Source organism: Benincasa hispida, chromosome 11 (genome assembly GCF_027475165.1).
Source record: "Benincasa hispida cultivar pf3 chromosome 11, pf3_genome.v1.1, whole genome shotgun sequence".
NCBI classification, from domain to species: Eukaryota; Viridiplantae; Streptophyta; class Magnoliopsida; order Cucurbitales; family Cucurbitaceae; genus Benincasa; species Benincasa hispida.
Window position 1 is genome coordinate 66,922,512 of NC_143488.1, and position 14,256 is coordinate 66,936,767.

Genomic DNA, 14,256 nt, shown 5'->3' on the forward strand with positions numbered 1-14,256 from the left:
CATCTAATTTAGAGAAATTTTGTTACATTGAGGACTAAATTGTTACAATATTAAAAGTACAATGACTAATAACTAAATTGTTATATACTAAAGTTCATGGACTAAATTATGATAAAATTAAAAGTATAAGATTAAATCATTACAACCCAAAGTTGTGTTTTTCAACCTAAAAAAACTAGTTATTGAATTGGATATAGATTTTTTTTTATTTTTTTTTTCATTTTTAACATGTTTGTTGTTTGAACTTCTTGATTTTTGTTCATCGTCACATAATGTAGTAAAAGCTTCGAGTCACTAAGTCCATAAAATATATATTTATTGCTATATATTTATATTTATAATCTCATTCAGGTTGATTATTGTTCTACGGATTAATATTGTGCAATTAAAAAGGATAGAGAACTTAAATAACATTCTCTGACGGCCTATTCGAACAATTCTTTACTAGCTAAACATTCTAGTAATATATCGGTCCTGACCTATCGAATAATTTAACTTCCTTGATTATTTAAAGTTCATTCACTTTATTGAAAATGGTCCACCCTATAGAACAAGTAACATTTTATGTTTCGTCCTCACGATAAACACATGTCCTACTCAAATTTTTAGCAAAAGATCATACTTGGTTAATTAAGTATATAGATAGTTGTATTTGATAGAATGTGACATTTTCAAAAAGAATATAATATTATTATTAATATCTTTTTCCCAGAGGAGGTCCCTTCTCCAATGCTCCAATTCTACTTTTTCTTATTCAGAAAAGAAAATAAAAATAAGGATAAAATCTTCAGATATAATTCCAAGAAAAAAATTTCAGATCCATATAACCTATTGATATCAAGTATTGATCAAGTATAATTATACATCCTCCACATGCACTATTACTCTACCATTTTTTTTTTTTTTTTTTTTTTTTGTGTTTGACTTTGTAGTGTCAAACTTATTATTAATTCACACCCAAATATTCAAACATTTGACAGTAACACTATAATTAGTTAGGCAAATAACTTGAAGAATACTTAAAATAATACATTTTAGAAAAGTTTGTTTTTTGTTTTATGAATAATGTGATTATGTATCCTTAATCGAGACTTAATTAACTAATGGTTTAGATTCCTTAAAATATGATCCAATCTGTAATGCACATGCCAATGAGAGAGCGCCCTAAAAACCAAACAAACTCAAAGAAAGGAAGAGGTGAAATTAAGATAAACCCTAAGATTCAATTTTGACCTTTTTCTTTTCTTATGAATAAGACAAGAACGTAGCATTAAACTTTCATTGATATTTTCACATTTTCGTGTGTTCGAAATCAACACGAGGGATGAATCGATATTTCTATTATAGTATAAAAAAAATCTACAAAACATAAAAAATTAACCAACAAAATGTCATTAATGTAAATATAATATAAATAATAGACATGTAAATTTGTCTAAAAATCACAAAATGATTATTTATTAATTTAAATTTACTTTTGATTTTCTATTTTTATAAATTCTCAAAAATATTCATCAAAATCAATAAATTTTGATATGATTATTTATTAATTTAAATTTACTTTTGATTTTCTATTTTTATAAATTCTCAAAAATATTCATCAAAATCAATAATTTATCAAAATTTTTGTGAAATTAAGATTTCGATATTTACTATTTTTTTATGGACCTAAAACTTTCATTTTTCATACATACACAATACAATCCCCTTTTTCAATGGAGTCCACACAAAAACCCCATCTATATATACATATATAACAAAATTATTTGTTCCCTTTTGTTGTCACATGCCTTACAAAACTGCCCTACAAGTACAACAATTATCTCTCTTCCACAACCATTTTACACTGCTCAAGGGAAAAAAAAACTGACATTTTTTAAAAAAATCATATTAATTTAGAGAGAATTGTGAGAGGTAGAGGTAGTAGGTTCATTGGGTTGAAAATTTCTAGGGCATGGGCACTAACTTTTGGGGCAAGGATATCTAAATAAACAAATTAAGGTTTAATCTTGATCAGTTGGTTAATTTAATTAAAGGGTATTGTTATTATAAACAATCAAAGATGATAATAAAGTACTGATTTTTAATTAAAGGCACCCTTAAGCCAAGCAAAGACAATTGAAGGGTATGATTAGGGTTTGTCACATGCCAATGGAAGTATTTGAGTGGGCACTCAAGTGAAAAATACCCTTTTTTATTGTTTTTTTTTTTTCTCTTTTTTAACAGATAGCCTAGCAATTATAACCTCTCAATCACACACATATATCTCCTTTTGACTTCTTTTTATTAACACTTTCTCTCTCATTCTAAAACTTTTGACATATTTTTTTCCCAAAAAGCCCTTCCAACTTCCTTATGGAAGTTTGCTCACCAAACCCCCTTTTACTTTGCACCTAATCTTTTAACCATTTTTTTTTTGTTGGTCTATATATATATATTAGTCTTCGATTAGTTATACTCAACATTATTTCAAAATCTTCATTTACTATAAAATTTACTATTTACTATAACTCAGATACATACTATAATAATCAACTTCTTGCCACAAACGCTCCCTTAATATATACTAACTAAATGCATCAAAGCACAATAATTGAAAAGAAAATTAATGTCTTTTATCACATACCAAAATTTTCATTATTTTTCCATTTTTGATACGGAACAATAATATAAAGTCGAGGAAGTTAAAATGAAGTAGGACAAGGTAAAAAACGTGTATCTTCTCTCTTTAATTATGTATCTCATTTTCCTCACACCTAAGGTGACATTTTATTTTATTTTATTTTATTCTCAATAAACGAGGCTTTTCAAATCTGGAATTAATGTTAGAGAATTGAATAGAAGTTGTAAAGCAACTACTATAATATGTGTACTTTTTTAACCATTGAAGAAAATGTTAATTCCAAAGTTATCATAGAAATAGAAGTAACTAAAGAAGAAATCTTACAAGTACATTTGAACTACCATAAAAAGGGGAAAAAATCTCCATTTTTTTGAAAAAAAAACATAATCATTGTGTAAGTTTAAATTAGGAAGTAAAACCAGAAAATGGGGTAGCCTAATTTTAAAGCAGAAATTAAGATTTTCCTCCATTGGATCATATCTTACTCTAATTAACAATTGGATCCAAGTGATCCACTTTTTGGTTGATTGGCTTTTTTAAAAAATTGATAGGGAAAAAAAGACATACAAATCCAAACAAAATAATTGAAGATATTGAACTTTTATTTTAATTAAAACTTAAAAAAAAAAAAAAAAAAAAGGAAAAGGAAGAAAAAGATGAGGGAGACCCACCAAAATGAAAGAGAAGAGGGAAGGGAAGTAAATAAGGATAGAAATGTAAGAAAGAAATGCCTGAATAAGGGGAGAGTCAGCAGTAACTTTCTACCAAAAATATTTACCGTTTTCCGGAATTGAGGTCTGAAATATCTGTAGCCACGTGATTAAAAAGTTACTGCTTCACGTCAAGTAAAGTAAATTATAAAGTTCAGCGCAGCCCATAAATTTACTGCGAAATTAACTCCACCACTTCTTAACATTCTCTTTTATTTTACCTTTTTGCTTTTGCATTAATTACCCAACTGCCCAGGAATCTCCACCTCACTCTTCTCTCTTTTTGTCATTTTTAGAGGAAAAAGAAACTCAAATTTTACTGTTATTATTTTTTATCGTGTGTAAGATGGGAGTATAGGATATTTTAACTCAAAATTAATAATACAGGTGTTATGTCATTTAAGTCCAATTTTTACTCTTAAATCTGTCTTTAACTTATATCAATTTTCCCTTTACCCTTTTAAATTTATCAATTTGCATTCTATATTTAGATAATTGTGGTAATTTTAATTTTTACCCTTTCATGAACTTGTGTTCCAATTTTTTTAAAGAAAATAATGAATCAATTTGATGAAATTGAGAGTTCGTGGTAAAAATTTAATACAACGATAAAATTTTAGAATAGAAAATGAAATTTTTCCCTCGTATGTTTACTTGTTTTTAACCCGGCCTTTCAATTAAATTACATTTTTTTCGATAACACAATAATAACTTTAGATTAAAATACTCAATATTTGTCTATTTAAACATAATTTAGTATGAATAAGATATTCATGACATTCCCTACAATTCTTGAATTATTTTTTTTTAAGACAAATATTTAAATCTACCTTCCTAAGTTTTTTTTGCCGTTGAAAATTTGAAGTGTCTTTTTTTTCAATCCTTATAAATATTTACTATTTAACACGCTTAAAGTTTAATAAACAGATGAAGGTGTAAGTTATTGATGTTTTATGATTCATTAAAAGCATGCAAATTTCATCAAATTGGAAAAGTTTTCCCTATTATTTCCATTTATTGTAAGTTAGGTTAGTAATATTGAGCATTAAAAAAAAAAAGTTGGTAATATTAAAAAATGTTGTGGGGTTTAGTAGTATTAAAGGATTATTTATGAATGAAAGCTTATAGTATAACCAAGCCAGTGCATACTGCTACTAGAGTGTACTAGGAATTTTCCCTTTCGATAGCAAAAGGTATTTTTTATCTAAAAATAATAATAAAAATAAAAGTACTTTACAAAAGAAAAAAAATATACTTTTCATAATAACTTTCACAGTGTTCTTCAGTTACATGGGAAAATACTTTATTAATATTTTTTCTCTAAAACTGTTCGGTATAAATATTGTCTTACATCAAAATATTTGGTCAGAATTTCAGTTAATGTATTTTTAAATGTTTAAATTTAATCCATCTATTTTTAATGACCCGTTAGTATAAAGGGTTTTTTTTATAATTGAAATTGATAAAATAATTAAAAAAATAAATATATATTCAAAATTTATAGAGAAAATTGAAGGCTAATGAATACTATTTTTTAAGAAAGATTAACAATAGAATATTGTATTTGAAGTTTTCTTTTTTAAAGAAAAAAAATATGAACACTAACCTTGAATATTTAAAAGTATATGGTATAAAATAAAACGAGTATCAAATTTCATGAACTGAACCGATATTTTAACTAAATATTGTTTACAAAGGCATCCTACCCTTACTCTTAATTGAACCAGCTAAATCTTCTATCTATATATAGAAGCATATAAAAAGTATTTGTTGTTATCTTAAGCATAACTCAATTAATTAAAATATTGATATTAGCATATATAAAAAGTATTTGTTGTTAATATTGACTGAGGCATAACTCAATCAATTGAAGTATCAGTGACCATTTCTATGAGTCGGAAATTCAAATTTACACCATTTTTGTTTGAATTGTAATATTTTTCATAAGGAGAAGACAACAATTTCGTTGGTATACGCATCAAGGAACTTTTTTTTTTTTTTTTTTTAGACAAAATCAAAATTCCAATAGGAGAAGAGTGAGTAGCGACAGACGGTTAATTAATTTTTAAAATTAAATCTCCGTATATTTCCTCTCAATTTTTTACTATAATAGTTTATGTAACATCTCAAATTTCAGGAAAATTTAAGTTAATTATTTAAAATTATTGAGTTTAAATTTTCCTTTCATTTGAGAATTTGAGATTAAATTGAAAAAATTGAAAAAAAATTATTATTAAATTTAATTTAGTTGATTAAATATTCGAACTAATTATCTTAAAAATATTAAATTTTACTTCCCTTTGATTTTGGATTTTATGGCCAACATAAAAATAATAATAATAATGATAAGGAGATAATTAATTTCATGTGGTTTTGAATGATTTAAATATTTGGAAGGATTTAATTTGTATCAAATTGGATCTTATGCCATTTAATTTTGGTTTTTTAAGCCTAAATTAAGATCATTTGAAAAGTTAATTGTTTTATTAATTTAATAGAATATTTGGAGATTTTGGATATAAATTTGAAAAAATAAAATAAAATAAAATAATTGAGATTTTTCGAAATTAAATGAGAGTTAAAAGAGAAAATCGGGGAGAAAGCAATTTGGTTTTTCAGCGACAGCTTCCATAAAATTGTCGATTGTTGAAGTTTGAACTGTTGGATCATGCTCAAATGTGGTCAGTCTATTCGATACATATAAAGTTTCATTTTGAACGGTTGGATCGTTCTTTGAAACTTTGGTTTGTTCGTAATCGCTTATGAATAAAATCTGTAAAACTAGAAATTCTCCTTCTCTCTCACTCTCACAAACCCTCCTCGTACAAGACCCTCGCTACCAACCACTAGCCTAAACAATTTATGTCATCTGACAGTAACACCCGTTGCTGATCTATGGTTGCCACCGCTACTAATACCATTGTCACCGAAATTGATATTTTGGGTAAGTTTTAGAGTTCTTGGAGGTTATTGACTACCCATTAGCTTTTGGCCCAAATTGGTTGATATCCTTTACGTTTCGCTTTTTGCTTGAAGTTTGAGAGCGTTTATGGTCACTCTCCAACAAGGGAAATGAGTTTTTGAACATTTACTATTCGAAGTTTGGAGATCAGTGACGTGCTTTCTAGCAAGATTTACGATCGTTCGATCCTTTCTTTGGTTTTAGTTCAAGTAAATTGTTGGAGTTGATCGTCGAGATATCCTTGACTTAATTTGAGGTAAGTGGTACTATTATTGGTGTCTTCGTTCCAGGCGGCCTAGATTAGATTTACAAAGTTAATTAATGGACTTTAGAAGCATGATTTTGTCTTTGTGATATACTTGTTGCATGATAGTTATAAGTATTATGAGCATGTTTGAACTTCTATGTTATGTTGTGATCTGTGCGGCGGAAACAATACTGAAATTATATATGTGATGCATGATTAGACCAATAGGGCAGTTTACCGTCTCATCTCGATGCATATTTTATTTCAGAGGACCGATGGGTCTAGTTTCATGTTTGACGGTGTGCCTTCAAGACACTAGACATGCGTGAATCAATAGGTTCACATTCATGTTACTTTTTCATGTTTGATGGTGTGCTTTCGGGCCATAGACATGCGTGAATCGACAGGTTCACATTCATGTTACTTTTCCATATTTGACAGTGTGCTTTCGGACCACTAGACATGCATGAATTAATAGATTCACGTTCATGTTACTTTTCGATGTTTGACGGTGTGCTTTCGGGCCGCTAGACATGCGTGAATCAACAAGTTCACGTTTATATTACTTTTCCATGTTTGACAGTGTGCTTTCAGGCCACTAGACATGCGTGAATTGGCGTGAATCGAAAGGTTCACGTTCACGTTGCTTTTCTATGTGTTGACGGTGTGCTTTCAGACTGCTAAACATGCGTGAATCCAGGTTCATGTTCATGTTACTTTTCCATGTTTTACGATGTGCTTTCGGGTCGCTAGAGATGCGTGAATCAACAGGTTCACGTTCATGTTACTTTTTCATATTTGATGGTGTGCCTTCAAGCCATTAGACATACATGAACCAACAAGTACACAATTATGTTTCTTTTCCCATGATTGACGGTGTGCCTTCAGGTCACTAGACATGCATGAACCGACAGGTACACGACTATGTTTTTTTTTTCCATGATTGACGGTGTGCCACTGGGCCACTAGACATGCAATTTAAGGCGAGTCAGGTTATCCCTTTAGTTAGCTATTCAGGAACAGCTTCACCATGAAAGTTCCACTAAACACAAGCATTCACTACATGTGAATGCACAGCCTGATCCGGTAATGGGATCACATATTGGGTATTGTTATACTCATTCTTTATTCCTTTATGTTTTCAGGTAATGACAGGAACAGGTTGGCAACTGACATACAAAACCCGTGACAGAGTCATATGGGGATAAGAGAAATCGTTTCCGTGCAGTCTATGTTTTTTTTATTTGAATGTTTTGAAACTATAATTTAATGTGAGGCAGTAAATTTTAGCGTTTTGATTGCTTTCTCTATGAATATTATTTTAGGGGACCCCAAATAAAAATTTTATTTATTTATTATTTATTTATTTTCGAATTTATTTAGGAAAAACTATCCTTATTGTTTTAATGTTTTTTTTAAACAAAATATCTAGGTTTTAAATGTGTATTTAGTCGTAAAGACCTTTATCAGAGTACTCATAAGGTCAGGTCGTTACAGTTTACATATTTCATAAGTAAAAGAATTGAGTTCGTAGTCAAATTCAAAAAACAAAAACAAATTTTTAAAACTAGTTTTTTTTTTTTTTAAATAGTTTTCAAGAGTTGGCTTTGATTTTTTAAAACATTAGTAAGAAGTAGATAACAAATTAAGAAATTTAGTAGACAATATGAATTATGTTTTTATTGTTAGATTCTCTATATTTAGCAAATATGATATTGTACTTGTAAACTACAAAAGAAAAATACAATAACACAAATTACATTTTCTCAGATATCTCTACAATGATATAATATTGTCCGCTTTGGATATACACTCTCATAACTTTAAGTTTGGTTTCACCAAAAAAACCTTATACCATTGGAGATAATTGTTCTGTCTTATAAATCCACGATCATTCTCTTATATAACCGATTTAGGACATTACACATTCTCAAAATGTATTATATAATGTACTTGTAATTAAATGATATTACAAAATAACATTTTCACAATTATTCTTTTTCATATAGAATAAGTTCACAAATTGGTTAATAATAATAATTTATATTCAACATAATATTGAGTAGACAACAAGTAATTTTATGATTCATAAATATATTGAGAATTACATTTTGAAGCATTGTTGAGTTAGAACATCAACTATCATTCCAAAATCTCTGTTTTATGTGGGGAAGTTTTGAAAAAACAAATAGATTTGAGAATCTGTTTGACATCATGTAAAGGGTAGACCAAGACTTTTAACCCCAACGTACGAAATCTACCATAAAATTTAGAGGTAGGTAGGCATAAGATATTCCTAAAATACAATAAGAAAACTCAATGGAAAACGGAAGAAAATAATATATATATATATATATATATATAATGAGTTGAAATTATAAAAGAAAAATATATGAAATAGGTGAAAGGTAAGGGAGGGGAGGATTGGACAGTCGGGCGTGGGCAGGGCGGCAGTACGCCAGCCGTCACACCTCAAATACATAACATAGCCCATCAACCTTCACCTTTTTCCTTTTTTTTCTTTTTCTTTTTCTTTTTTTTTTTTGGTAAAATTAAATATTTTAATACTCAACTTCTCATTCTAATTTCTAACCAATTAAGATCATGTTTGACGTTGTGTTTGCTGTATCAAAAAGTTATTTAGAAAAATTTTAACTGTTTTTTGTGTTTGGTAAAATATATTTGATTAATCATTTTAAAAACACGCTAATTTCATGTTGCCTTTAAAAGCAGGTCCTCTAACTTTTAGATTTTCTTAAAATCTGATAGAATTTTTAGTCAATATTTAGTTTTCAAGTTTATATATTTTTAAAAATTTCTTTTATATATTTATTTATTTCCCAGTTAATATTTTCTATCTTTCATGAGATAAATTCACCATTTAAAAAAAAAGTATACCATATTTATTTTTTTTAAAATAAAGTTATTTTTCTTAATATTTGAAAATTAATCTATAACAAACAAAATTTATCATACTAAATAATTATTTTAAATTTTAAATTTTAAATTAAAAAAAGTCAATTATAAGTCTATTTTAATTATTATTTCTTAAGTAAGATGTTCTTGTATTTATTTACCAAACATTTTAACCTACTTTTTTTTTTTTTAAGTTTAAGCTAAAATTTACCACACTATTTTACTTCTTTTAAAAGCTGATTTTTTTTATAAATGCAGCTACCAACAATTATTTTAAAAGTTATTACAATCGGAGTTTAAGGGGTAGTTAGCTGGATCAAAAAGCCATTTGGAAAAAATCTTCGTTTTTATGATTTAAATATGTTAAAATCACTTTTAAAAACACGTTAATTTCATGTTTACTTTAAAAATAGTATCCTACTAACTTTTAGATTATCCTAAAATCAGGTAGAATTTTTAATTAATACTTAGTTTTCAAATTTATACTTTAAAAAGAAGATTTATTTTATATTTTTATCTATTTCTTATAAAATCAAATCTTTTTTCTATATTTCATGCGTCGAATGCATCTATTTTTTAAAAAATATACTATATTGATTTCTTTTTTAAATAAAGTTATTTATCTTGATATTTAAAAATTTACCATAGTAAATAATTATTTAAAATTTTAAATTACAAAAAATTTAAAAAGAAAATTGATTATAAGTCTATTCTAGTTATTATATAAAAATATTTATTGTATTTATTTACCAAACATTTTAACCTACTTTTTTAAGTTTAAGCTAAAACTTACCAAACATTATTTTACTTCTTTTCACTACTGATATTTCTAAAAACACAATTGTCATTGATTATTTTAAAAGATATAGCAATCCTAAATGAAGCATAATTTCAAAAAAAAAAAAAAAAAATCCATTTATAGCTTTATAACTCAATAGTCTAACTAGCTACCCACTCCATTGTACCACGATGGTGTTAAACTCAAGTTTAAATAACTCAAACTAAACAAATATGCATATCAAACATTCAAACATGTACTTTTTTACTCAAACATATTAACTCAATATTTCAGAATTCAATTCAGTTCCTCAAATACACGTGAATTTTTCAAGTATACACAACTTGAAAACCACAAAAGCTCACATATTAGCTTAGTTCGTATTTTGACTAGCTACTATCATCGTCCACACACGGTAAACTATTCATTTATTTACAATCTAAAGACATTTATCTTAATACAATAGAAAGTGGGAATATCCGAACCACATACTTTTGGCTAACGTATACTATTTGAACAATGCACAGAGTTAAGAGAGATTAAAGAATCAAGATATGCGAGAATGAAGGAGTACGAATTGTTAAGTTTTACACAAAAGTAAAACTAGAAAGTGTGAGAAAAGGCAAAATTGGGTGAAAGAGAGGACAGCTTATTAGGGTTTATTTAAACTCAAAACAAAAAAAATGAGTAATTTAAGGTTTGGCATCATCATCCGTACAACTCTGATTCCCTTTCTTTTCTTTTTTCCTTGAGAAGAAGAACAGAAAGAACAAGAGGAATTAAGATTGGTTGCTTTGCTTGCCTTGTTTGAGTTCCTAAACAAATCCAACAATTCGCTGTCATTGTATTATGCTTTTAATTGTTTTTTTTTCTTTTGTGTTTTGCAGATTTTCTGACACTTCCCTCACTTTAAGTTTTTAAATTTTTCTCTGGTATTTTTAAAGCTTATTCCTTCCCATATGATATTCCCACATGCCTTGGATCTCCCCCTATTTGTGTTTTCTTTGGGATTGAATTGAAAAAGGCTGTTTAGTTTCATAAATTCCACCACTTTGGCTTCAAAACCCCAGATTTCGGAATTTAATAACCTTTTTCTATAACTCTCTTTTACATTCTTATCACTATGTTATCATTTCAGATAATAGTATAAACAATCGTAGTGGACACTTCATACCACAATACTCATATTAGGGTACAACCATAGGTTAAATAAATCTCAACATTTTTTTTTTAAAAAATAAAGTTTATCATGATAAACTATATAGTTGGACAATTGAATAGGTTAAAAATGATATATGTAACTCAAGATAAACTAGAATCTTTTCTTTTCCTTTTATTAGGATTGCCTCGTAAGAAAGGATTAAAATATTGATGATGATGTCGATATCGATATTTCAATTTTATGGATATATCGATAAAATATCGATACCGACGGATATTTTTGTAAGTCACAAAATTTATAAGATGTTTTTAGATTAAAAATTGAGTTTTTTTTTTTTTAACTTCAAAACTAAGTTATGGATATTGTTATTAGTAGTCATATTTATATAAGACTTAATAGATTAGATGCTTTTTTTGTATATTTTATTAACATTTATAAAAGATGTTGGAGATATTGATGGATGTTTAATATCGATATTAAACCATTCAATTTATGGATGTATCGGCGGATATATCAACACATCCATGGGTATTTCCATTGTTGCTCATAAGTCACCATCAATCATTTTGATGTTTCTACTCCCTTAGAAAAATATTTTAGGTTAAATTATAAAACATACAAGGTAAGGTAAATTTGGATTGCAACTATTTGACTCCGTTCAACAACTATTTGATTTTTTTATTTTTTTTATTTTAATTTTTGAAAATTAAATTTACAAATATCTATTCTACATCTTTTTTTTTTTTTTTTGCTTTATTATCTACTTTTTACTATTGTTTTCAAAACCAAATCAAGTCTTGAAATTAAAAAAATAGTTAAACCGGAACTTCTTTAAAATTTCAAGTATTTTCCTTAATAAAAATGCAAGTCATTGTAAGAAATTGGAAGCGGAGCTTTAGGTCACTGTTTTTGTCAATATTCTAAAGGCTTTTTAGTCAAAAGATAGTTTTGAGACAGTGATATTTTGATTTTTGAAACAAAGGACAAAGTTCAAGGGTATTCTTTATAATTTAATCGGATATATTATTTGACAACAAGATAGTGTTTCTGTCACGAATAGAAATATTGTTTTGTACTAATGTGAGAGTATTCATATATCAATCATAAATTTGAAAATGTCAGTAGGGTAAATTTCAAAGCCTCAGATATCCTAATAGACTATAACTTATAAAATGTAGGTTTGAGACCAAGTTGGTCTCTAACAACACACTTAGACAACTAACAAAATTAGGTCATTTAAAAGTTGTCCATCCAATATAAAGCTAGCAACCAAAACTTAAATGAAAAATTAAAAACGTTTAAAAATTTTGTATGCGTTTTCAGTTTTTCATTAATGAGAGGCTTCAGGCTTCTTTACCTAAGACATTACTCCAATAATGAGGCATCCAAAGAAGGCCTAGAGAGTAAGAAGGAAACCTTTTCTTTGTTGTTGTTGTTGTTCTGACAAAAATAGCAGACTCAATGTGTATACGCTATCAGATTTTCAAACTATTGTTTGGTTTTTTCTTCAGTCAACCTTCAAACCTGCAAATAATATAAATATTCAAATAGTGCAAGGGTTGTGCTTTTATTCTTATTTTAAATATATATATATATATATATATATATTACCATATTTTATGGATGACTTTGGATTAATTTAATCAGTTTTTTGGGGATGAGGGCACAAACAGTAAAGTAATAATAACATTAATAAATCATCCTTTTTTTATTTTTTTATTTTTTATTGTGTGTACCAAAACTCGCCTTATTTGAAGGAGACAAACAGGGTAGGGTAAGGTAAGGCAGTGTAAGGTCTCAATTTTTTTCAACATTTCATACCTTCTTTTCACTCTTCTTTTTCTTTTATCCAAACTATTCCTAAATTTATATTTTTTCTTAAAATTCTTTAGTTCCATTCTCAATTTTGTAGGAGACGTCTGTGATAAGAAATTGGTTATTATAATCCTAAATTATTATAGTTGATTTATAATAATTTGTGTTTGAGGTGTAGATTATTTTAGATTAGATTATAATAGTATATGTTTGTCCGTTTGAGAAGAAAATAGTAAACATCGTAGTAAATAATTGAAAAATGATGAATGTAAAATAGTAAAAACTGTAGCAAATAGGAGTTTTGAAATGATGTTGACTGTAGCTAATTGAGAATACAAAATAGTATTTATTGTAGCAAAATATGATTATTATAGTCTTAGGATAGTACTTCCTCAAATATATCCTTAAATATTATGTTTCTATTTTTGTATAACCAAACTAAATTAGTCCATAAACTTTGACTTTTTTTATTCTTAAACTTTTAAAATTATAGATTTAACCTTATAGCCTTTAATTTTTTTTATTTTAAGAAGAATTAAGATTTCACTAATTGAATTTTATATCTAATATATTTTTAAAATTATTTATTAGACACCTACTAGACAGAAAATTAAAATTTCGAAGATTTAATAGAAACTTTCTAAAGTTTTGAGACTAAGTAGATTCAAAATTCAAACTCTTAAGATTATTTTATTTTAGTTACAATCTATCTTCGAATTTAAAAATGATGATTGTATTCATCATTGGATTTTCAAAATGTTTATTTACATCTTAAACATTCATGTTGACTGGGTTGTTATAGTTATTTTGCCATCTAAAATCTTTTTGCATTATAATGATCTTGGAACATGCCAATGTTGGTATGTAACATTTGAAGTTACATTGTTATTCATATGGTCAAATCAAATTAGTGATGAGGATCAATAATATATATATCTTAGTCTGAAGACAAAATATGTAACCATTAAATATCACTCTTTTCAGTTGCAAACCAGAGCAGTGCAGAATAAAGCCAGAAGCTAAAACCTTTTTTCAAGCTCCCC